This window comes from Diprion similis, chromosome 1, assembly GCF_021155765.1.
Source record: "Diprion similis isolate iyDipSimi1 chromosome 1, iyDipSimi1.1, whole genome shotgun sequence".
NCBI classification, from domain to species: Eukaryota; Metazoa; Arthropoda; class Insecta; order Hymenoptera; family Diprionidae; genus Diprion; species Diprion similis.
This window is the reverse complement of record NC_060105.1, coordinates 12,579,052-12,605,691: the sequence shown is the minus strand read 5'-3', so window position 1 is coordinate 12,605,691 and position 26,640 is coordinate 12,579,052. Positions and strand designations below refer to the sequence as shown.

The window sequence follows — 26,640 nt, the reverse complement described above, 5'->3', positions numbered from 1 at the left end:
GCGTGCAGTCAGTGTAAAACGGCCTTCTGGCTGACGGTGTCCAGTCCAGTGGTATTTTCGCAGAGTCACCGTTGAGAGTGCCTCAGCTGTGTAGTTGTTCGACTGCATCAGGCGCTGGAACGGAACAGTTAGAAACGAACCGAGTAGTTTTCCTGAGCAACCTTTTTACTCGCGAGGCCTAGTGCGAACGGGTTCGGTGGATGTAATCCTGGACTACATGTTGACCTCAACGGTACCAAGTGGAGCTTCGGAGAAAGGTAGAAATCGGAGCTTTTCAGAAATTATATTTCAGTTTGTGTCGATATGTACTGGTTGTGCATGATCCTACATCATGAACCGCAAATTCTGCATCCGGTGTCGCGCATGTATTTATAGAATTCTATGATGTACTTTCCTGTTGCGTCAAGTACCAAGCGCAGCTTCACTTACGATGATGGAAATTGAATTCTTGCGAATTCCAGATGACTTGGATTTTATGAAACCATGTTCCTGACCTATGTTACTAGGCGTTCTACTTTCTTTTCCGATACTCGGTACAGACTTTTTTGTTTTGTTTTTGTATTGCTTTGCGTTCGTGGTTCAGGCACTGTGTGTGTTACGAAAATCTGTTTCACTGTTCCAAAATCTTCTTGCCGTATGTCAAAGGGTCTTTGTAACGAAAAAGTTTAGAAATTTAGACTGATATGGTAATTGGCGGCGATTTTCAAAACGTTGAACATGACGTGCAAACCTCGGTACCAAGAAGAATCGTAATGCGAGTGAATTTCTCCAATTTATTTCGCAACGTTCAATTATTCGTTAACAGTGACATCGTGACTAAACTATTGTCACTTTCATTTTCTTGGGCGGGTAAAAACACTGCGTGTCGTTGTGAGTTACGTCAGTGCAGAAACTTGCGTTGCACTTATGATCTGGTTACTCTGCTTAGATGCAATTTTGTGCAAGGTTATATTAAAGTACAGGCAATGCACGCTCATTTATGTACCATGTGTTGAAATAAATTGAAGAAGTCTTTCTGTATCATGAATTCGATGAATGCTGTTTCAAATTTGAAAATTATGCAACGAGAATTCTCTTACACGTAAAATTAATGTGTCAAGTATTTTTTATTTGCCACTCTATCCGTAACTTCATTGAATTTCTTCGAAATTCAGGATGAAATCCATTTTTTTTCGTCGTGTATTCAAATAATTAACGAAAAAAATTATGTATTTTTCGTTTTCGCACTGCACAAAAATTACAACTTATACGATAAATTATTATAATATGATATAATTCTATGTATTGCAAAAAATACCGAAATTTTATAGCCTTAACATTTGCAGTTGCTACTTTTGAGAAGAAAGAATATGTTTGAAATGAAAATTTCGGATGAAGGCTATTCGCAAGTTTTTTAGCGTTAGTTGGAAAACTTCTGGTTAATTTACCGTAATTTGCAAGGACAACGTTTGAAAAATTAATCGCTTTATGTAATATTCATAGTATAATGCCATTCAAATGGGACAATTGAGTAAGCTTATACTAGCAATTTTGATGGAAGTCAAGATCTCGGTTTCTCACTGAAACTTGAGTAGTTTGGAATTTATTTGGATAAAAAAAAAGGAAATATGTCACTTTAACGGTTTAACTTTTATGCAAAAGAAAATATCGGTTTTTAATTTCAATCGTTATTTTTCAAAATTCTTCCAAGCAATATCATCCGCAATAAATCAGACAATGCCAATTTTTAACTTCCTCGAAATCACAAAATTTATCCAAATGCTTCAGAACCCTTATCTCTCGGAATATTTAACTAGTTTGATATAAATGGGAGATCCTTCATTTTGCATGAGGTTGAAGTTAGTAACGTTAAGAGAAAATCGTTACATCACACCTTCAAGATCATACCGAAATTGAGTAGAGCACAATAAACAAAACAGATTCATATTTTGAAAAAACGAACTCATTGAAAGTTATTCTAAAATTAAACAATAATGAAGTTTTTCCCTGATGTTCCGTTAGAGTAACGTTACTAACTTCAGCTTCGTCATTTTGCGCATATTGTCTACAAATTTCACGCTCAAAATCGGCGTGATCAAAAATCTATAATTTCAACCAATCGCAATAGGCGTGTAGAATATTACTAACCACAAAAATAAAATCCCTAAAATTTTTGAAGAAGGTTTGCGTCACACGTTTAGCCAGGTTAGTATAACTTCCTTTACTTTCGAAATTGAATTCAGCTTTAATTGTAATAAGCCAAAGTTACTTCAACTCTTTTTGAGGAAATATACAATATTTACAACTTATAATTTCTTTAACAGCATAATAACGTTTTTTTAACACCTAGGTTAGTTACCAACGTTGAAATATCGGCAGTAATATTCATAAATTGATCAATCATAAAAATATACTGAAAATATTTTGAAAAAACAAAGGATTTCTAGTTAAACCTTAGTATCAAAATTGATTTTTGATCATTTTTTCATTCAATATCAGTGGAGTCTTCCCTAGAGGACAAAATAAATGTAATTCGTTGCGAATACATTGTTTTTTGTTAAAACTTACAAAACATGTAAGTTGGGTGTCTGCCCCACCGAAATATACCCTGACTGGAACACGCACCAGCCCACCAAGCGCGTGACGCTTTGGCATGACCTTGAGTCATTCTCACTCCCAATCTACAGTCACCCACAAAAATATATCCTTGTTTCAAACCCATCGGAAGAAAAGTAGTCAGTTGAAAGTTTCAAACAATCGATTTTTATTGTATTTTATTTTCGTTATGTATGTATATTTAAGTACAGACACACAGAAAATTTCTTGTCAACCGGCGAATACTGACAACTCTGTCAATTAAGAAAAAAAAAAAAAATTTCCTGTACTTCTGGAACTTTAAGCGCGTTTTTTTCAAAACTGTGTTTTTAAAGTCGTTGAGCAAGATTTCTGGGAAACGGTTTATTCGATCAGTCTCAAATTTCGAAACAAGCTTTTTAAGTATATTTTTTAGTAATTGATCGAAGGTTTTTTCTCACTGATAAATATTTGCCATTTTATAAACAATTTAAGGCCTGAATTTTGGTCGAAAATTGATTTTTGGTCTTTGAGAAGCCACCATTTTGTCAAAACTTATTATTTCTCTTATTCCTTCGATCGATTACAAGATAATACATTATAATAATGAAATATTTTTGGTTTTTTCATTTTATATTATTCAGTCCAAAGATATTGTGCTCACCTCAAGACGCTTTTTTTAGAGGTGCTCCCGAAGATCCCGATCAACTCTATCAACTTTCAAAATAATTATTTTTACAAATAAAAAATGTTAAAATACAGTTAAGACTCACTATAATATGTATTCAAATTTTTACTTCAATAAGTTAAAGGATATTCTCAAAAAAATTCTTGAAAAATCGATTTTTTGGGCATCCTGACTGTATGCAACCCCCTAAAGTTCATCATGGCGAATATTGGTAGAATTCTGATTGAATTGTATCCCCGTGTACATTAGAACGTGTCTCGTATAAATCATAGAACGTTTGACCAATTTTCTGTGAACGAACTATTTTATCGCACAAGTGTTGAATTACAAACAGACAAAGTCACTATTTAAACCCTAATTTAATTTAATTTTATTTTTAATACTAAGTGAATTAATTTAATTTTTCATACCGGCAATTTAAGCTCAGTTGAGTTCAGTTTAAGGAGTAAAAACCACCTCTTATACTCTTTATCTCGTGAGAAGAATTTTCGAAATACTTGAAACAAGGCATTTCAGAAAAAATACTTCGCCAAAGAGTCGTTAGAGTTTAAAAATGAATCACTTCATTGTACTGAATTAACCTTGATTGGATTGTCATCTCAAGATTGATTTCTTATATATTTTCGTGTTTATCCGCATCTGTGACAATTTTTAGATCGGGTAATCGACGTCAATTCGAACAAGTCCTGATCCTCACGCTCTTGGATTTACTCACCGATTTATTATGGTATTTTACCTAGTGTACGAAATTTTTGTGAATTATTATAGATTATTTTCAGCTTCCGATTCGTAGCTACCGAATTTGGACTTCTTGATATTCAAATTTTTCAAACGATCGTACTTTAAAATTAAAGACTTGTAGGTACAGCAAAAATTTGTATCGTAAAAATGATTGCTTTGTGTGTGAATAAATTTTCAAAACTTTCTTTAACCCGTAGAATACACAGTTATAGACAAAATGAATAAAAAATCTCGATCGGCAAAAAAAAAATTTTCACAAACTTTTGATATGCTTAAACGAAATTCCGGAATTTATGCAAAAACTTGTAATATTATGCCTGAGATGGTTCAATCCTTTATTTAGAAGTTGTAACCGTTGGTATTGGAGAATCGAAAAAAATGTTTTCTTATATGTTTCATAAAAGTAGGAAAGTGTCAATATATATCTAAGAAACTATGACAAGCCGTAACGATAATTGGAAAGAGAAGAAAAAATGTAAACTCAGAGTCAAGATAGTTCGATGGAATCCGTTATTTGTTTCTTTTCAATATTTGGTGAAATTTTTCTTTCCATCTTTACTTGACGTTGACACCTTCAATCAAGATCAATTACAATCAATTAACTTATACGAATTAATGCGTTTTCTGAAACTCTATGGTGAAAAAAATTAAGGTTCGAAAAAATCAGGGAGTCATTCTACAGCAACTTCGCTTGTAAAAGTTGAATTCATTAAAAAATTCCATTATAAAAATGAGAATCTCTCCATCCTGATATGCTGTTTAATTTCACCGTACGTGTACAGAGATTTCTTTACAAATATGTAGAAAATAAGTCCATTTTTAGGACCATTGTGAGGTTCTGATATACGAAGTATAAATGAATGAATATATCTCATGAATCTGTTTTCCAAACATTTGGTTACTCTATTTATATTTTGATGGGTTGATAAAAAATATTTCAACAAAGTTCGTACAAAGGTTCCACTGACAATGAGATGTGGCTTATACTTGACTTTATATTGAATACAAAATTTAGTTATCTGTTCAAACAACTCCAGCCAAAACATTATCTTGCCCTTCGGTGTTCACTTCCCACTTCAGCCAACAAGCCTACCCTTCTACGCGTCAAAAAGAAGCATTGCAAAATGCATAACTTGTGAAATACTTGGCTATCGTCCCGTCACAATGCTTCGTATTATCTGCAATCTCGTTTTCCATCCTTTGTCTTCTTATCTGTCTTCGCTGGCGTCACCCACGTTGAAATTGTTACACGGTGTACAAGTCACATTTAAACTTTGAAACGACTTCGATCATGCTACTTGACCCGAAGGTAGATATATTTCAGGATAAACAAGCTCTGAAATTCTTTACGCAACTTCAAATGCCTTCATTAAATATTGTGTGTCATGCAATTATTTTTCAAACAAAAAAAAATAAATAAATAAAGACTTACTGCAAAAAATTTCTCTTTTGAGAATTTTTATTTTCAGTAATATGCGGCCCTGTGCAGATGAGCTCGGTTCCTCCACGTGTCGATCGCTCGGATCTTCGTGCTTTACGGCGTCCTCTACAGTAGTGGATCATGTATTTATAGACCTCGAAGTTGATCGTATTACTTTTACTTTTTTGTATCCTACCGTCCGGCTCGCGAAAGATCCTTATTTTTTGTGAACTCTTGAATACGAGTATTTTTTTTCGTTACATCATTTAAAACGAAAAATAATCCATACAGCTCTTGGTTTCATAAATGCTGTACAGCGAAAAGTGGAAGATTCAAAAGCTTGCATAAACGGTAACATCATTTTACTGATTTTACTAGTATTATTAGAATATTTTTGTAATCCCGAAATTACACAAAACAGAGCCTGATTATTCTTCCAATATTACTATGGATACACAAGAATAGTTACGTTTAATGTCAATTCCATGTATCAATTGATGCTTCCCTGATTAAATGACGGCCTGATACCTGTGTTCTGTTATATATAGCTACATAGATTTATGCTTGTTGGGTTATGTAACAATGTTATAGAACAATTATAACTCTGGATCAGTCAACCGCTAGTGTTGTATACAATTTACATAAGAATAAAAATGAACTAGTGATTTCACAGTATGATGTCACAGTAATACAAATCTATCGAAAATGTTTACAGGGATTTTTATTATAACAGGTGCAATATTACAGTGCGAATAAAAAAATTTATTGTTGCTAACAATAAGAGAAATGACAACTGCAATAGAGTCTCAATCGTCCAAGCTCGCTTCATTCGAGTTCTCGATCATTCTTGTTGTTTCATAGTTATAGAAACCCGTTTTAACCGATCTACGGCGACTTCTGTTTCGTATCATCTGAACTTGTCGTATGAACATACAATTAATATTCATTAAGTTTTGAGAAGTGTGCCTTTATTTTTATCGTTCAACAGAATTTTTTTATTAACTGAGTTTAGGTGCATAAAAAAATTCTGTTTTCGCAACTGGCACTTTTGTCCTTGATAAACTTGAGTGGCAATCCACTAATTCGCAGTATTGCTGCTGTGTGAACTTTAACAGCCAAAATTGTGCCAGTTTCCCATTTTGCTGGAGATTGTTGCAGTAGATCCAACAGCAACTTTTTGCCTGTAAGAGTCCACAATAATTCGTATAATGGAGCTTTTTATTGTAAGTGAAAATAAGTAAATAAAATATGACCAGGAAAATCAAATTTTCTATCATCAATATTTTTGCTGCCTTTTGTATACGAAGTGATTCATATACGGAACCCAACTTCTGCGCAACATTGTAAACAACGTCTTCCAATGTATCATTGAAGACGTTAAAAGTGTTGAGGATCAATAACTCGAAAAACAAGAATTTGTTTTTACGAAATTTCACAGAAAAATATCGGGGTTCTGTCAATGAGTTTGTACGAGACTGCGAATACCGACGACAAAGCATGGAACACGGTTCTTGAACTATACTGTTAGATACCGTATCTCACCTACAAGAAAAATGTAGTGAACTAAGGTTTCACTTCGTCTCAATAGGTTAGTCTTATGGAAAAAAAAACATGAACTGTTTCTTTTGGCGAGGAATTCTATGATATGCTACGAAACGATATTCATTTCATTGATTGATATACGAAGAACGACCGTGATGAGAGCAATTAAGACGTTCTACATTTATCTCTAACCTATGAAGTAAGAAATTGCACATATAAATGCGTTCTAAATTCCTTAAAAAATCCTGGAGAGTCTTAGAAAAAATCACAAAAACTTTTCTATGACGCCATTTAAGAATGTGATAAAAAATTTGTCAACTTCGAGGACTGAAAAGTGTATGGATACGAAAAAAATTACTTTTCATGAATTCTTAATCGGATTCCTTGACCTCAAAAATACTAGAAACACTTTCTTTCAACAGTAAATATTTACCTAATAGAATGAAAATAATAATAAAAAAAAATTACTTTATGACACCATTCCGTCATGTTTGGTACTTACGACACGAGCGTGTATGTGATGCCTTGGCAATAAAGTGATTATTAACCATGATTTATGCGATATTGAACGTCTTTCCAAGTAACTATCAAATCTATCACTGAATAGCGACAAAAAAATCCACCAAAGTTACTCAAATATTTTTTCGACAACAGACTTGTTGAAAGATCAAATTTATATACCGGGTGCTGCTTGATAAGCTAAACTGACGAAAAATTGAGTGCCCGCGTCGTAACTTCATCAGGTTGAAAGAAAAATGATTTCATCTTGAGGTTGGTGGAATTTAATAACAAAAATTTATACTTTCGGTAAAATCGTGCATAATTAATTGTAAAACACTGTTCAGACCGTATCAATCCTTACCTTTCCCATGTCCGCGCGTACTTTCTACACCATCTGATACCCGAAATCTCTACCGCTCGTACCGCTACCAACAAGCCGCGGTAAGTTTAGGCGCGATCGCGGGGGTGCGATTGGGTGGATCGTCGATTACCCCAAAGATGGCGCTGATCGTTGGAAGAATAAATAACTGACCGGGAATCGACGCTCGGTTGGTCAGTCCGATTCGAGTCTCCGGCCATTCCAGTCGCGCTCGGAACTCTCTTGTTCCCTTCCTCTCCTCTCCAATTTAAACATCAGGTTCTCGTCAGCCGATCGAACCTCCGTAGATTCACGCCTTCGGCCTCTGAATCTCACGGCAGCTCTCCACTTGCGAGACACAACCATTGATCGTACACTAACACCTCATACACTCTTGACACAACTTTACTACTCTAATAATATGGGGTTTTTATGCCTCGGTGGCTTTTCCCCTGTGAGCCAATAAATAGCAAGAATTTCTCTTGGCTCAATTGAGTATTTAGACAAATTTATTTCGTTCCATATTTCATCCTCCAATCCTTATTTCTTTTCATATAGAATCACGGAAGCCTTCCGTGTTGGAAAGTTTTCCGACGCTACAGCACTATTCTTCGAAAATAATTCATTATACTACCTCGTTATAAGAAAATTTCACCTCCGTTCCCCTTCAGGGAGTTTTATAGCTTCCCCAATTCTACCTGCGTACCTGAAGTCCTTCAACTTTGGTGCCGAGTCCTCGTTATACGATCTGTGATTCTCCTATAACGTGAAGTGCTGATGATCATCGGCACACGCACGCACATGCGATTCCTGAGCTCTCCAGGCAGTAGTGGGGGAATGCTCGGGTGCCGAGTTTCTTGGGACTCTATTCCCCTAACCGCCTTAACCCGCTCTAATAACGAGGTAATACTCTGAATAAATTCTTCTCGATCACTCCGGATCAAAATGGTTTATTTCTCTTATTAATTTGGCTTGACAATGCAATAGCAATAAGTTTATTATACTCTTGAAGAAAATGAAGAATTTGAACTTTTATGGCTTGGCGAGCTGCGAGTAGTCGTGCGGTATGTGTGGAAATAAGAACAATACTTTCTAAACCCGCTAATCAGCACCCAGATAAATGAGCTATTTGAATAAAAACCTATTGCAAAATATGCTTTATCTAAACAAAAATATATTTAATAGGTTCAAATTTAAAATGTTTTTGTATAAAACAATTTCCAGAAGAAATTTTTTGTAAGTGAACTGATAAGTCTCACTTTTTATATGAGCGTGCGACTATATAAAAAATTCTAACGTTATCAGGATTCGCGATCGACAACAAACGTTTCAAATGAGGCAAAGGAGAGTGCTGAATGTTTTATTTCCTAATCTCAAACATAATCGCGAGAAATTTCTGTGCATGGCCATAGAATGGAAGTGCTAATGTGTGTCATTTGGGGTGGAAAACACTTGACAGTATAAAACGTGGCCAATTATTTCTCAATAAAATTAGTGTAAAGAATTTAAAACCACACTAAATGACTTGAAATGTGAGGAAATTTATGCAAAATTTGCACACAATATTTGAAAGAATCCTTATGTCAGTCATTTCATCCCAACTTACTGGTCACTGTCCCTTAAAAATTTTCGTTATTCCAGTTTGAATTTCCAGATGGAGCACAAAAATCATGAGAAAAAAAAACGTCAATAATATAAGAAAACTAAAGATTTTTAGAATCATCGGAAAATTGGAGAAGGTCATAATCGTCACAAAGCCAACGTTCTCGTACTGAAAATAGTCTTCAATATCGATTATATTGGCGCCAGCCAGAATTTACTTTACGCACGTTGTTTCACAATGTGGGAGTAGAACATTTTGCGCACTCACACGCGTGCGTAAAATCGAATTATGCGCACGCTGTCTGGAAAATAGCTGCTTCTGGGCCCTTTATAAAAGGGAAGGTGTTGGGTTTTACTAGTTTCTTGGGTGTTCACGATTTTGAAGCGAGTGACAGCTGGCACGTGGGCTGGAAACGACGCAACGGGACTTGATTGCTAAGTGTTTCAAGAGAACGGCTATCCTTCGATCCACAAGCGGCAGAGAATTTTAAGAGAAAATTAAAAGAAAAAAAATTTTTCTTTTAATTATTTGGAATTGATTTGGGTGGTGAGTCGGTAAAAATTCAAAAATGACTGTTTTAAGGTCCACGCTATTGTTTCATCCTTGCCTTCAAGTAGTTAAATTCAATTATTCAATTACACAATTTTGTGTACCTTTTGATACCATTTGTATTATACTCGCGAAAATGTCATCAATCGTTGTTGGAAAAGCTTTGAGTTTCATTGTCAGTACGATCTGTCCAGTGAACTTTGTGAGTATTTATCGTATCAGATCCAAAACATTCAAAGGAATAACCTGAAATAGACACTTTTAAGTAAAAGTTTGTTTAAAAAGCTCGGGTATAATAAGTGCGATCAACATTAGCTTCTAACCATTGCAACAATGTGCAATGAGCAATGAGGCTTGTATCCTCGGCCGAGAAAAGGACTTCAGAAAAAGATTAATTCTAGAAATGTGTAATACAATAGGTGACAACAAACTATGTGAAAATTTGAGTAAATTTTTATTAAGTAGACTGCCGATCTTTTTCTCCGCTAATGATCTAACTAGGAAATTGTTTTGTCAGTAGACTTCTCGCCACCACGTCGATATTGACACCATATAGTCCATTGTTTTTGTTTTGATTCGTGAGTCTCTCTGGTCATTGACTGTGTTTGGTGCTTCTCGACGTGTTCTCTAAGGCACCGGGTACATTGTTGTTTTCACTCATTCAAAAAAGTGGTTTTATTATGTTCACAGTAAAATAATGTCTCCGAAAGAGCCAGATACACGAATCATACATTGCGTGCTATTGGTAAGAGCTTCTAATAATTGCTTAGAGAATAAATCCGAATGATAGAGAGACTGATAGATAGTTGTAACTTTCATGCAGACGACGATCTAGGCTTACACAAAGGATGACGTGCGTAATTGATTTTGGGGATGCTTACATTTATAAGACATGAATAGGTTCAGTTCGTTCCGCAGTTAACCTCAAATAGTTCTTTTTGTGTAAAATTAGTCAGTATGCCATTGTTTTTTCAATACATAATTCATTTCAACGCCTTTTGTTATTTGATAATTGTTAAGCTGTATGGCCCAAGTGATTCTTTGTTTGGGTTTTTGCCAAATTATGAATATTACAGTTCTGAGCAGCTGACCTTGGATATCGAGATAAAATCTCTCATCTTGCAACAATACATTTATGACTTATAATAGTAACTTTAATTTATTGAGTAACCAAGCGTCGTGCGATGTTGATACATAATATTGATCCTAATAGCCCATGTGAAATTAAAATACCACTATATGTTAGCTATTTAATGAACAAATGCATGAATTCTGTAAATACAAAAGCACAATATTGTCTTCATAATTAGTATAGTTTCGATCCAAATTCGTGGTGTTCCTTCTGCTCTCAAGTTATCCAATTGCTGGCTTCTTGGAAGATAATGATAAAAAATTACATTAAAAACTACTTTCTGAGTTATTCTGTTATGTAGTATCAATTATTATTAAAACGCGATTGAAATGTTCTTTAAGGGGGCATTCTGGGTTTATTGGCTATATTTTAAAGATAATTTTTTTACTAGTAAAATTCGTAAGTGAATTTTAATATTTGAGTATATGATAGTTCGCATATAAAAATAAAAAGTCAAAAATGATCTTTTTTCTATTTTTTCTTTTTGATGTAAAGCGGTGATATGGCGATATATCGACTCTGGAATATCTGAAACAAAAAATTCAAAATGGATATTAAAATATAAGTCGGCCGCTACCTCTTGATCCACAATCAATCATTTTGGGTTAAAAAAAAGCTGAATTTTTAATTTTTTGACTCTTTTTTGCAAATTAAATTGTAAAAAAAAAAGGTAAAACATGAATGACTATTCATAATTCTGGCTCACACTGAAACTAGGTATGTGTGTAGAATAATTCCTCAAAATTTGAGCTCGATCGGTCTAGTAGTATTTCCAAAACCGTGTACGCCAGGTCAAAAAACGTGTCTAAACTTTTTTTGTCATCAAAAAAATGTATGAATTCATGAAATAGCATCTTACCCTCAATCAGTTATGCCTACTGCATACGTTATTCCTTCCTGCTCTTCAAAATAAGATTTTCAATCTAAATTAACTTTCTAAACAATCTAAGCTCTGCTCTGTGTTTCTTGGAAGCATCGACGTTGCAACGATCAGCTGTCGCAATACCGCGAGATCAACTGCTGTTTTGCCAATTGAAACGACCATCATTTTCATAACTTTTAACGATGGTTGCTGCAATTTTGACAATTTTTTTTTCTAATAGTTTTACTACTTTTTTTTATCCATCGTGTACGCAGTCTTATGTTGTACTACACACAAACTTTCTAAACGAAATTTGACTTTCAACTGCTTCTAAAACTGAGAATAACACGTGTAAGAATCAGATATATATCAAGAAAAAGGGTAAACAAGAGCGTACCGCTAAAACTCAGCAGCTGCCAAAACACCAGCTGCGTACGCTCGTATATTGCATCGCATTATTTACATATTTTTAGAGCTCTACGACCTGAATAAAATGTTGTATACTACTTCTGAATGTACATAGTATGTACACGAAAGTGATGTTTATGGGAAATAGTTTTTTTTTTCTTTAACCAGAATGTCCCCTTAATATTCTTTCAGAAAAATGCTCTATATTTTCTTTCTTAACGTGCTGAAAACATCAGTGAAATAGTTTCTTTGCGCTTTATTATATAAAAATAGGTGACCGTGTCACGACTTCGGACAGATAGACAAATCTAAGTTAAATGTACACTTAATCACGTAAGTAGACGTCTCTTCGCTTGAAACTTGCGCAAACTAAAAACTCACTTTTATCAAAATGAATTATAGCTTCAGTTACTCACCAGGAACATCCGAGATGTGTCTGCCTCCGATTTTGATGAAACTTGGCTAGAATGTCAAGAACGCTAAAATGAGAAATACGTATTTTTTTATATCAGTGGAAATTAATTTTAAGAGAGTGAAATTCGCTTTTTAAATGCTATTTTTGATAATTCCTGTGCATAATAGGGCTTAATGTACGGATTACAGGCAAACTCGATTTCTTCGGCTTTCTGACGTTGCTCTTTTCAAATTTGAACTCCAAATTGAAAAGTTCAAAATGGCAGACCCAATATGGCCGACGTAAATAACGAAAAATCAATCGATTTTCACCAAAAGTATGTAGAAGCTGTTTTCGAGATCGCTGATCATGAATCTGACCACGAAAATTCGAAATTCGAAGCGACGAATTCAAAATCGATAACAAGATTACCCAACTTTGATTTTCTGAGAGTGAATATTTAATCCGAAAATCACGTAGTGATGGCAATTCTGACAATGAAAGTCGATGAGTACCTCCTTCAGAAATAAATATGGAAACCAAGTTTTGAATTCGTCGCTTCGACTTTCGAATTTTCTTGGCCAGATCCATCAACGATCTTGAAAACAGTTTCCACCAACTTTTTACCTTAACATAACATTTACTCAACATTCCTCCCAAGTTTAATAAAAATCGGAGACTGACACTTCGCGATTTTCCTTATCAGTGAAAGAATCTTTAAAATCGGTTCAGCGTACCAGACATTATATCCTCTACAACAAACAAAGAAATTTTAACTCTTTACAATATTAGTATAAGTTATGTCACATGCAGATGAGACGTGTCAAACGATAGTGTATCTTTATCGCTAGACAAATATCATAGTTTGATACTGACTTAGACAGTGGAATCCCTCTACGACACAGTAAGCATATATCGCTGGTCGAGAAGTAGGTTGTAAAAACTGATATCCCCGTACATTTTGCACTCTTATCTTCAACAGTATCTCAGGTTCTTGATATATTGAAGCCTGCAGATACCGTATCGACCGGAGATTAGTCTAATCAGGTAGATATAACATTCTCTGCACATCCGTGGCTCAACTTTCATCAACAAAAATGACCCATTTTTCTAAGAACTTGACCTGGCATCTAGCCCAAGATAATTCCTACCCTTCGGTTGCTGTTATTTATAGCATTTCGTCCACGCCCACGACGATAAGTGATACGCGTCATTCACTTCTCTTTTACCATACGTAAGGTGAATGTGCCAAATATTCATCACTGAAACAGTAACTAATAGATACACGTTAGAATAAATCTACAAAAGTTTTCATCAAATGTATCCAGATTGGATTCAGTCTACAGTGTATCCCATATCGTGTAAGTGCGATACGAGCAATTTAAATTGGCGTAACTAAGCCTGAATTTTTTTGATTAAGGACATAAAGTCGATATTGGAATCCACTAACAATTTAACATTCGAGAAGTCAGTTTGCTGATCGACATTTGCCTCGTGTTTCACGAATGGTTGACTCTTCATCACTTCTCAGGAACCTTTATAGCTCACAGAACCGAATGTCGATGGGTAGAATTTATCCTGAAATGGATAAGTGTAAGTGGATTTACCCTATTTTTAGAAAATAACAATGTATCGGGGTGAAGAGATAATTTTACAATTCCGATGACAATATTGTCCAGAATGAAGTCTCATTTGGTATGATTATGGCAACTTATGATTGATATGAAGATCTGTACGAAGTTGAGGAAAAAGACTGCTTTAAAGGGGTACATACCTACTCTGAAAAATTTTCCGAAAAACGATTTTTTTCCTTCATTTTAGAATAGCCTCAACTGTTAAGAATGTTTCGAGCCCATAACCTATAAAAAATCGAATATTTGCGGAAGTTACACGAAGTTTAGTCCCAATTTCAATTACAAACTTTCAAACCATTTTCCCACAAATCGCATTGAAAAACTTACGTTCCAAATTTTGTTTGTCGAATAATATGATCGTTAAGAATTGAAGTTAATCGTTTAAAGCGTCTAATTGCTATCGTTGAATCGTTGAATGGTCCACTAATTTTAACCTAGGTGATTCATTCCCTATGATAAATAAAAATTTTGTATTATACTTTCTAAACCTCTGATCAAGTGTAGGAACTTATACCATCAACGATTGTGTGGAACACAGCTGCGCACTTACGGGCGAATAGCTCCACCATTTTTTAACATTTTTGATACATTTTGCCCCCTTATTTATCTGAGGATCTCAGGGAATTGAACAAATAAAAAAAATCGATAATATATCTCTGACTTTTCATTAACTCACTTCTTAAAGAATGTCTCTGAATTCCACTAAATGAGTTTTATACATTCTTAATGAGTTCATAGACCCTCTTATGCTTCAGAAAATAGTTTGAAATATCAATCTGTTATTGTACTAATGACCATTTTTTTCCTCCGCGAAGATTTTTTAGGTCACTTCATTTAAGTTTACTTCATGATTTTCGCTGATTACGAATCTATACTCGAATTCAAAATGGCGGATCCAATATAGCTGATAAATAAAACCGGGCAAAAAAAAATTTGAGAAAAGTCTGCAAATTTTTTTGTGTGTATTAACTTTGTACAAAAATTGGTAATTGATTAGCAAAAAATGCTTTTTTCCTTGAAAAAGTACGAACTTTGATCATCTATTTTTTCACATTTTTCTTTTAACTCAGAAATGTTTCAGAGATCGTGTGGAACCAAATATCTCGGCAGTTGTAACGAAAAATGTAGTTTAATAAATAAAAATCTGCAAAAAAATAAGAGACGTTGAGCGTCCCCGCGTGAATTAAGGGGAAGAAGAAACAAAATTTTTTTTGCGACACGTTCATGTATACTCAAGTCTGATTTCTACATACTACATGTATATAAGGATTTGCGCAAAAGCTTGGCCTATGGCTTTACTGTAGCAGATAAGATTCAGGTTATCAGTTTATTTAGGTAGCTAATGCTTATGACTTATCGTGGTCAACCAAATTGGCAATTATAATTCCTTGTACGAATCAGAACAGAGAATTTTCGAGACGGCGCGGCGCGCAGTGTGACTTAGTAAGCAAGACGGTTTGCTATCACGACAGTCACGCGACCGAATCCGAACACTTCGGAGCTCGTTTGAAATATTACTGCTGAATTTTTTTCATTCTCCCGAAACAGTTTTCTAGTCAATATGCTAAACCGATAAATCTAGTGCATATTGTTGATTGAATGTGATTAGTGAACAGAATCTTCTGACGTTTTCAGTAAGTTGAATAATTAATTATTATCGTTATTGATGGTTCTTTCACGGAAGAAGTGTTCACCCGAAGTAATTAACGTCGTTTGTTAACTAATTAATCCATTTGCTTTTTCTACACTATAGAGTACAGTCTTGATTTTCGTTTTTTTACAATTTTCTCGATACCAACGGCATATCAAATAATTGTAAATTACGTAGGGGAAGGTGAGGCAAAGTGGGCCCCTCAAAAAAATAATTACTAAAATCAGAATAAAATGTTTAGAGTAATAATAATTTCCGAATAATTCATGTTTAATAAAAAGTTCAGGTAATCGATATTATTCCTCGTTGTTTAAAATATTTCTGGGAGCCCACTTTGCCCCCAAATTTTTTCATCTGTCATAAATTTTACGGGACCCACTTTGCCCCACAAAATGGGTGTAAAATTTTCTGAAAAATCGATTACCGCTGTTTACTTTGTAGAAGTCTTCTCACGTTGCGAGAAAATAAATATCTTGATGGAAAATAAAACTCAATTTCTGAAATATAACCGAAAGAATTTTTTTACTCCTGACTTTGAGTCAATATTTTTATTGTAATGTAAACGGGTTAATATAGCGCAAATTTGTATATATATATTTTTTATCAGATGCAATGTTTACTGAGACGTGATAAGATTTTATCAGCTATTGCAGGTATAATTGTACACAACATCGAAGTTTACTAGCGTCTTATTACGATGATTATTGATGCAAGCTCGGGGAGAGCAAAAAATGAAGCCGTTACTTCGATAGAAAAGATTTAAATTTTCCATGTCAAAGTGCAGTACAACAACCTTCAAGTAACTCGCGCCTTCGTTACTAATATTGATCTAGCCCAGTTTTTTTTTTCTCCATTTTCCTAAACTTGGAAATAGTCTAGGTATGACTTCTTGACTTGAATTGTTCCAACAACTTCTGGTTAGAACGTGACCTCATGGCTCATAAAAAATGGTGGAAATTAGTTGACGTGTCATCGTAAAGATTTTTCAAAAATCCTAATCGATTTTTAATGTACACAATTCATATCGTGAAAATCGATATTTCTATGTGCAATCAAACTTGAAATTTATTTCTGACACTTTTGGTGACCAAATTGTAAATGAAAATTTTTGGTAGAGATCGCATTTTTTATATCTGAGTCTCGCTTTTATTTAAATATCAAACTCTTTCGACATTTTCTTAGTATTATCTATAGTGTAATTTCTCACAGGATAGAATTTTTTAGTGCAAGTTTTTGACGGATACGGAAGACTAGAACTGCCGCAGATTGTCCTGAATTTGTTTTAAAAATCATACGAATTTGAAGGATATTTCATGCACCTTCCAATGTTTTTTTTTTTTTTTAATTTGATCGTTAAATTATCTGAAATAATATTCCAGGATCGAATGCCAAATAGTACACGATTCCAAAAAAAAAAACTATATAGAGTTTTACTTGTCATTCAAATCTCGCTTTGCTTTGGAGATGTCGGCTTCAGGTGATTGAAAAAACTACTCTATACGTCGAACGCGACTAAGAAATCTGATACGCACAGTGCTGGAGTAAGGATCGGGATGATTTATGAGGGCGACATGACGTAGCTGGTGACTCATCATGATATTGAACCTGAAATACGAGATCAACATGAAATTCTTAGTTGTGTGCAGCGAACTCATTCGCTCCAATTGAGATGCGAGTAAAACACAGACGGCTCACCAAAGGCGAATTGATATCGAGGTGTAAGGCTGACATGAAATTCGCAGTATTGATTAATATCTATCAGTGAGTGCCGCACGTTTATCGCAATTGTTGTTCTGAAATAATTCAACACCCGTCGTATCATTTTGCAGATGACTCTAATTTGAGAGAAAGAACGTTTGATATGTTGACTTCATAATTCGTCTACGGGTAAAATTTTTTATTTGACTAAAATTTCACAAAATCCTTCTATTTTTATGTCAAGCCTTAACTATCAACGAGACAGACGTTGATCATTTTTGTTAATTTTCCGAATTGGACATTTGTCTTAGAATTTTTGGCAGTCACTGTCATCGGGAAAAAATATGATCCAGTGATTTTTGTTTTGTGTAAAAGTCTGATATTAGCGAATATGAGATCCATTTTGTGGTAGATCCTCAGGAGACGAAGAAACACACGTTTCTTGTTACTTCACATTATTGTTACTGCACATTCATGTATGTCTGAAGTGATTTCTGATTTTTTAGTATACTTTGAAATTTTCAAAGAAATTACAAATTTTTGGAATATTAAAAAGAAAATCTCTGGTAAATTGTTTGTTTCTGTTACAGAGAGTAAACAAAAAAATTGTTCCTCTCATTATTTTGTCCGGGGAAACGGATATTTCGAAGTGAATCTTGAAATTTTTTATATTTTAATTAATAAAAATTACATGCATCTGGAATTTTCTGAATATGTTCTATATTACTAGAAGATTTAGATAGATTTAATTACGATACTATTTTCATTCGATTTTAAAAACGTTAGAATATTCTCTGAAATGTTTAATTCTTACACATAACCAAATCGGAAAATTAGTACACGATTTATTTTTTTCAATATTCAAAAAACTTTAAATTTATGTGAAAATTATACCACTTTCAAAATATAGTTAAAAATATCTATTCTTCGGAACAGAAAAAAAAAAACAATTTTTTTATCTTGCCTCTTATTTGTGAAAAAAGTGTTGAATGATTCTCAGCTTTTTTTTCTTTATCAGCAATAAATTATTGGTAAAAAAAAAACTTAAAATTTTGTATCAGATCTTCTCAATAATTATTACTATTACTGACAAACAACAAAAAACTGCCAGCTGAAAATTATACCACTTATTTTTGACAACTTGAACTGTGTTTGGTAAAATTTTTAAGAGAATCGAAGGAAAATCCCTTTAATCTCGATTTACAAGGAGTCAAAAATTATTTACAATCCAAAATTATGAAAGACTTTTCACAAGATGATAAGGAATGAGACTTCAGCTTGACGTTAAGTTCGTTGACCGTCGCCTGAAACCCGCCTCGTTTCTTGTGGAATACCATATATACATGTCTTAAAAAGTAAAAAAAAGATGTTTTCTGGCACTTCGTACGAATTTAATTTACTATAGATTTCATATTCGGCAAGATCAGACTTTTTCACACAAAAAAGATGTTAGCCATCGTTTTTCTCACGTGCTAAGAATTCGAAGACGAAAGTCCAATTCAAAAATGAAGTGACAAAATTAATCAACGTTTTTATCCAAAGTGATAAGGGCTAAAGACCCGATAATTTAAAAATTTTCATAACTCAGTGTAATCTTTAAAAAATCTGCATCTCAACCAAATAAATTTTTTCTTATAGACTATAAACTAAATAGCCCCAAATATTTTCTGTTACAGGTTGTCCTTTGAGCTTGTGAATGGCCTGTGCAGTAAGCGGCTGAAACGCCGTTTGCAGATCTGTTTTTGAAGCAGGAAGTACTGCGAAACAGCCCGTAACCGATGTGTGTTAGTACAGACTTTTTTTACTTCGATATTTCACAAATTGAAAACCAATTATACTTAGCTGTTGTTCCTTTTCTAATATTGTTCAGTTTACAATTGCAATCAGCAGGCTACTTTTTTGCATACTAATCTTGCTATCAGTTCTGCTGATATAGGAATGTCAATTACATTTGAGAATTGAATACATTAAAACAGATTTCAAAATTTTTTTTCTCTTCTTCTTTTCATGTTTTCATTCAGTTTGATTTTTAATTCATGTCGTGGTGTATTTTTATTGATTTTTTTTTATTAAATGAAAGAATAAAAATTTATGAAATTTTAATATGAATATTAAAAGGTCGCTCGAAAAAATCTAAAGAAATGCCCCAACAAATTAAAAAAAATTATGAGCGACCTTTCAAAATTCAAATTTTGAACTGAAACTTTCGGAAACTCATTTTATTTCAGTCTATAAAATTATACCGTAACGAGAAAAAAAATTTAAAAAAAAAAGAAAAAATTCGAATTTTGACGATTTTTGACGCTTTAAAAAATGTGGAGCGACCTCTTAAAAACTTTTTTTTGAGCTGTCCTTTGGAGTGGGCTCTTAAAACATCAAAAATTAACATTTTAGCACACGTGACTCAAAAAAAAAAGAAGATAGTCGATTTTTTTGCGACACCCTAATGTCGGTGAATTTATACTATGCGTAATTTTTTTTTTTTGGGAACCCCGATTTTATACATACTCAATTCTTTATTGGGATCATTTGAATTTGGTTGATGACGAATTTTTCATTCGATAAATGTTATAAAACACTCAACAATATTCTTGATTTAAATATTTATTTAAAAGTGAATTAGATAATTTTGTAAATAATCACTTTTTTATCGTTTTGGGGAATGAATGAAAAAAATTTTCGTAATTCAAGATATCACGTAATGGCTCTCCCAGAAGTCATTACAGTTTTTTATAATCTTTGTAGGTGCGAAATTGACACCGTCACTGAGTGCAAGATAAATTACAAGAAGTCATTACAGTTTTTTATAATCTTTGTAGGTGCGAAATTGACACCATCACTGAGTGTAAGATAACTTGTATAGAAAATTAAATACGGTAATTCAGTGGATGTTCGTGTAGGCGTATCATTTGAAAATTAAATTTCAAAGCATAATCAGAAAGTAAACTGAAAAACGCATCCATTTGTATATATCTTCGAGTTATTAGGATATAGAATATTGATAAAAAAAAAAAAAATACAATAAATTATTCATGAACTATAAACAAAAATATTACTTTTCGTATGTTTGATTGGTATCCAAGTACCTAGTCTTGTTTTCAACATGATATCTGTGATAGGCCCCAAGAAAAATCGATTGTTGTAAATGACGGTGTCCAACTAATGGCCGAAAATACTGAGATAGAAAGTTTTCAAAATATTCAACCGAAAAATCTTATTTTTATACAAATTTAATTACTGCAATTGCTGAATAAAAAGCTGTGAGGTACTTTGTGACATGCTTATTCAGCTTTACTCTTTCTATTCATTGAGCATTACGCAATGCTGCCAGATTTCATTCCGAATTTTTTTCCAGCCTTTACGCGTTTCAATTATTCGTATGCAACCATCAATTTTTTTTGGCGAACAAATTCTTTCAACTGTTTATTTCCTTGATAGATGGGAGTGATCGGATCAATAACTGCGTTTTGAGGTCATGAAATTAATATTGGTACCATCATGGTGTTGTAAAGGATTACTGGAAATGTAACTTGATCAGCAACAGATTACTTTAAACCTTACTTTCAAGTCGTTCTTTTGATTCGGAATGCAACTAATTTTTTACAATATTCAGAATATATGATATGTTATCGGAACGATTTTTAGTTTGTTTATTTTTGAGTGTAAAATGATGGAATCATCTGCCAGAACGTAATGGATCACCAGAATATTTCACGTTTCGTATAATCGCATTTTTTCAGACAGTTCGTTACAAATTTCACCTATTACAGTTGCTAGTGTATCATGTTATGGAATAGAATGTCTCTTGTCACTTCCATTGATCTCATTTTTCAATACAACATAGATTATAGCTTATGTTCATGAGTTTTGGATGGCAAACAATTGCCTACCCAGGGAGCACAAAACTGATAATTATTGAATGTTTTGATGTCTGAATAATATCTTAAAACGCGTGTTTTTGACATCTTAAAGTTGCGGAAGCCACTTTTTGGATATGCAGATTAGGGTGCCTCAAAATAAGCTTTTTTTCTCTTTATGAAACCATAGTTAACGTAAAATATTCGCCATTTTATTAACATGAAAGGAATCCAAATCTGTCAATAGGATAGAGATTATCATTTCTCTGTGCAATAAACAATTGAAGAATCAAGACTCGTGGGTATGAACAGGCTTCATTATAATTCATCATTTTTCGTGTGCATAAACTCTCTTGTGTAAACGTTGAAACACTTGTCCCACATAATTGCTATCATAGTTAAGACAGTCGATCTGGTGTACATCGTTTGACTGATCTTACAACGGTATTTCCTATTTTAAATTGGAACCAATTTGAGCTGGTATTCCTGAATACCACTTTCATGTCGTGCTTATTAAGGATTTTTTTGTATATCGTCAGACAGGCCTTCAACATATAGTAACACAGTGTTACTATAACTCTTTAAATCTACTAGCGTTGTATAATTTGTTAACCCTATTTGCTTTTGTTTGTTTATTCAAGTGTATTAGATGGACATTGTGTATCAACGTGTCTGAGATTAAGTAAAAATTCTTATTTCTGGGCTTCCGTTAACTTTAAACCCGTATCCATTAATCCTGTCATTATACTCTTCTTATATACAAGAGTGTGGTGTGAATTAAACTGGAGAATGTTAATCCAATGGTGAATACAAAATGTCGATGAGTGACCTCGAAAAAAAATAATTTAGAAGTCAGAAAGTAGTTTTTTACTATCTGAATACATACTGGGAATCGTTGAAAACGCCTCATTCTTGGTTTGGGTTACAGATAAAAATATGTAAACTAAAATTTGTAAGATACAAGCTTCAATGATGAAAGTGCGCTACACTCGAAGCAATCGTCTCATTCGCGCTTAAGTAGTGCTGAGTGAATTATCCGTGTTAAGCAAATTAAGACCAATAAATTCTGCACACACATCTGCGTTCACGAAGTGCGAATATAGTTCAACATGATTGCCGTAATCAGTAATGGCACGTGGATGTGATACTTATGTAACTGCACATCGGTTAATTGGTTTCCTGATATGGACTTACGTAACAGTTGGACTTTTAGATAAGACTGGAAAGCATGATTCCTGCAATTATAGCATCGAGACTTGAGTCGTTTCTGTTGTCTTTCAGTCAGCTCTGGAGAGGGTTTGAAAATAATTGAGAATTTATGTGTTGAATGTGGTGTGTGCATAAGAGAATGAAACATGTGTTGTAAAACCATCGCCAAAGATGGAGGGTGCAGTGGAAGAATTCAGGACATATAAAAGTCTGTAAGTGCTCAGTCATGTTTTGTCAGATGTAAACCATTCTTTGACACACTGATGTCAAATTTGATTTTGATTCCGTTGGTGCATCATCCGTTGGTGTTTTTAGTTAAAAAAATCAGAGATATACTTTAAACATCCGTTGATACTTCTGATCAAAATTGAAATTTGGAAAATGTAAAAATTTATTGTATGAAAAAATTATAAAAAATTTTCAATTATGGAGACAGTTTCCATTAACTTAAATGACTCACAAACAAATTTTAAGATTATTCAACATATAACAATATTGGAAAACTATGAAATACCTTTTCCAACTTCCAGTACATACGGTTTTTTGATTATAAAGAACATTGCAAAATACTTTTTCATAGTACCTTCTTGACAAATCGCTACAAAAAGTGGAGCTTCTTAAGTATAGTTAAAACATTTAGGAATTTTATTTTTAATTTTTTCTCATTTCTATGAAGCAAGCGCAATCTTTGAAAAGCTGCTGAAATTCTGAAAGGACTCTTCATAGATGGCATTAGAAGGTGACTTTCGAATTATTATACTTGTCCATCGATCTGATCTTCCTAGGAGTCGAAAACAGTGGTGCGTTATGGTGAAATTTGAAAAAACTATTTCTTGTCACTTGGTTTGATTTCTCGAGCTTTACTGCAAAAGAGTCTTATTTTCACCATCAATTTATAGTTACGGACGCCAAAAATCAAAGTGGAATTTATATGTCTGTCCAATTTGGCGGCGAAAGAGGACTTTGGATCAACTTTCCTTTCTCCAGCCACTCCTTAGGGCTGATATATCTAAGTCCATTGATGTCATTTCTTGCACTCAAACCTGCTCTCGTCTTCAGGAGTTGGGGGCCGTTGGCACTTGCCCTAACGGGATATAGCCACGAAGGAAGAAGAAGAAGGAGTTGTTGGTCTGGTATTCACCGTGTACTGAAGTTCGCTGTCATTCAATACGCGTTTTGAACTGAAAAAAAAAAATCGAACAACTATCCGAGTATGCCAGTGCCGAATTGTGTTGGATTTCATGAAATCGATTGTTTTAACGCTGCAGGTGGTTAGACAGGAAGGCAAGATGTTGAAGAAGGACGCGATTCCACGAGAAAAATATACTGCCATTCGATGATACAGCAATCCTGGGTATCAAGACTGCTTTAGGCTAGATAATGGGGGTCACTTGCATAGTTTTGAGAGTCACCTATGAAACGAAATTGATGTCGAGATGGTGAAATTGTAACAAGCTCCAAAAATAGTCCAGCAATGTCAGGAAAATGAGTATTTTTTTTTATCTTCTAGCCTAACTCATGTGTATGATCTGGAAGATATATATACTCCTGAAGTTCTTAGAAATTCAAAATCCAGAGAGTCGCCTCTTGATGCCATCAAGTGAATATACTTTTGAAATCACATGAATTTTTCGAAAATCAAGTGGACTCCATGAAAATAGGAAAAAATAACTTTTTCAAAGTTTTAGTCAACTTTCTCCACATGGAATACTCCGTATGTTAGAGGTCAATACAGGATCCAAAACTCCATAAAAGGTCCATATTGATCGTGGATCTCGTATAGACATCTACTGGAATCCACAATATCTACGGTCAGATTAAACCGGTCATGGATATTCATTGGATGTCTATGAATATCCATACACATAAGAGGTGGTACCATAGACAACCACCAGGTGGCGAATGGTCGCTCTCCTCTCTCGTAATAAAGGAGAGTTCTCAATCATACAACGCCCCAACAATTCTGTCCTTTCGTTTACTCTGAATTTCGTCCGATATTGATGTGTCCGGCTCTCATTATTAAGTGCCTATATTACGTAGGCCGTGACCTTCTTGTCTGGGGTAGAACGCAATGTGCAATATTTTTGATGACGTAAGGTAAACGGACCCAGGAGTGAATGATGGAAAATAACGTCGATCAAAGGTATCAATTTCTTCTCTACAAAATCCATTGATATCTAGTAAAACTCTGCATATCACAGATCCGTAAATTCTTATGAGATCGGGATGTACGGCAAGAATGTATGGAAAAGATATCCATTGGAGGTTTAAGTTTTTTTTCTACAAAATCCACGACATCTCTAACGGAGATCTGTGATCTGAAAATCGGCACTTGTAGAAACGAACTTGTATGGTCGCCACTTGTAGAAACGAACTTCCAGGTATTGGCACTTGTAGAAGCGAACTTGTAGGATAGCAACTAGTAGAAATGAACTTCTAGGTATCGGTACTTGCAGAAACGAACTTGTATGGTTGCCACTTGTAGAAATGAACTTCTAGGTATCGGCACTTGTAGAAGCGAACTTGTATGGTCGCCACTTGTAGAAATGAACTTCTAGGTATCGGTACTTGCAGAAACGAACTTGTATGGTTGCCACTTGTAGAAATGAACTTCTAGGTATCGGCACTTGTAGAAGCGAACTTGTATGGTCGCCACTTGTAGAAATGAACTTCTAGGTATCGGCACTTGTAGAAGCGAACTTGTATGGTCGCCACTTGTAGAAATGAACTTCTAGGTATCGGTACTTGCAGAAACGAACTTGTATGGTTGCCACTTGTAGAAATGAACTTCTAGGTATCGGCACTTGTAGAAGCGAACTTGTATGGTCGCCACTTGTAGAAATGAACTTCTAGGTATCGGTACTTGCAGAAACGAACTTGTATGGTTGCCACTTGTAGAAATGAACTTCTAGGTATCGGCACTTGTAGAAACGAACTTGTAGGATAGCAACTAGTAGAAACGAAGCTTTCAAAGTTAATCGCGAGAAGCGAACTTGTAAGGTTGCCACTTATAGAAACGAACTTGTAGAAACGATACCCTCTCAATAAAGTTCTACTAGATGTATAACAAACGAACATTTGAATCTATAATAGATCTCTAATGTACCTCATTTCGGTTGAAATGAATGTCTAATAGAGGTATTACATATCCATCATGGATGTCGAAGGTACGTCGATCAGAGGTAAATGTACTGTGTGGGTCATAATCTCAATTTTTCTGTAGCAGGTCATTGACAAAGCGCTGGTAAAGAAATATATTTCATTTTTCTTTATAACTCAGAAAGTGAAATTTTGGGGATCGAGAAATTTGATTTCGATAGTTTTTCGAGATCACAATTGTAACTCGATCAATACGCACTGATAACGATTGAGTGTAAATCTACCATTAGAACTGCACAATCTTTTGTCCCATGTCTTCATTACCTAATATTTATGCTTCCCTGAAATTCTGACGTCGATTGTTGATTATGAAAATGTATTACACTAAGAAAACAAGTGGACTAAAATTTAAAGAAAAATATCTCTTTATTTGTTATACAGATTACGTTGACTGGTGGCCATATGGTGAAGCAGAGAAGATTCATTGGAAATACAAATAACAAAATGATTAATATACGGGAACATTTATAGGCGACTATAATTCGATTCATTGTAAATAGCGCCTTGAAGAGTGAAAGTATTCTTGTTGTAAACACACACTGAGTTGTGAGTTGTGTATACACGATCTCTTTCGTATTATGTGATGATCGTCGTATTCCAAGAGTGAAAAAGTTATCTCAATAAGCGACGTTTTGGCTGGATCTTCTTATCTCTTTGCACCGACTGCTAGACCGAGAGCCC

At 34.2% G+C, this 26,640-nt stretch overlaps 1 long non-coding RNA gene across 1 annotated transcript; it reads left to right on the top strand.

Moving 5' to 3' along the window:
- LOC124408255 lies at positions 1-26,640 on the top strand. Its single transcript, XR_006929406.1, has 3 exons — positions 1-257; positions 19,411-19,518; positions 26,341-26,640. It is a non-coding gene; the product is annotated as an uncharacterized LOC124408255 (long non-coding RNA).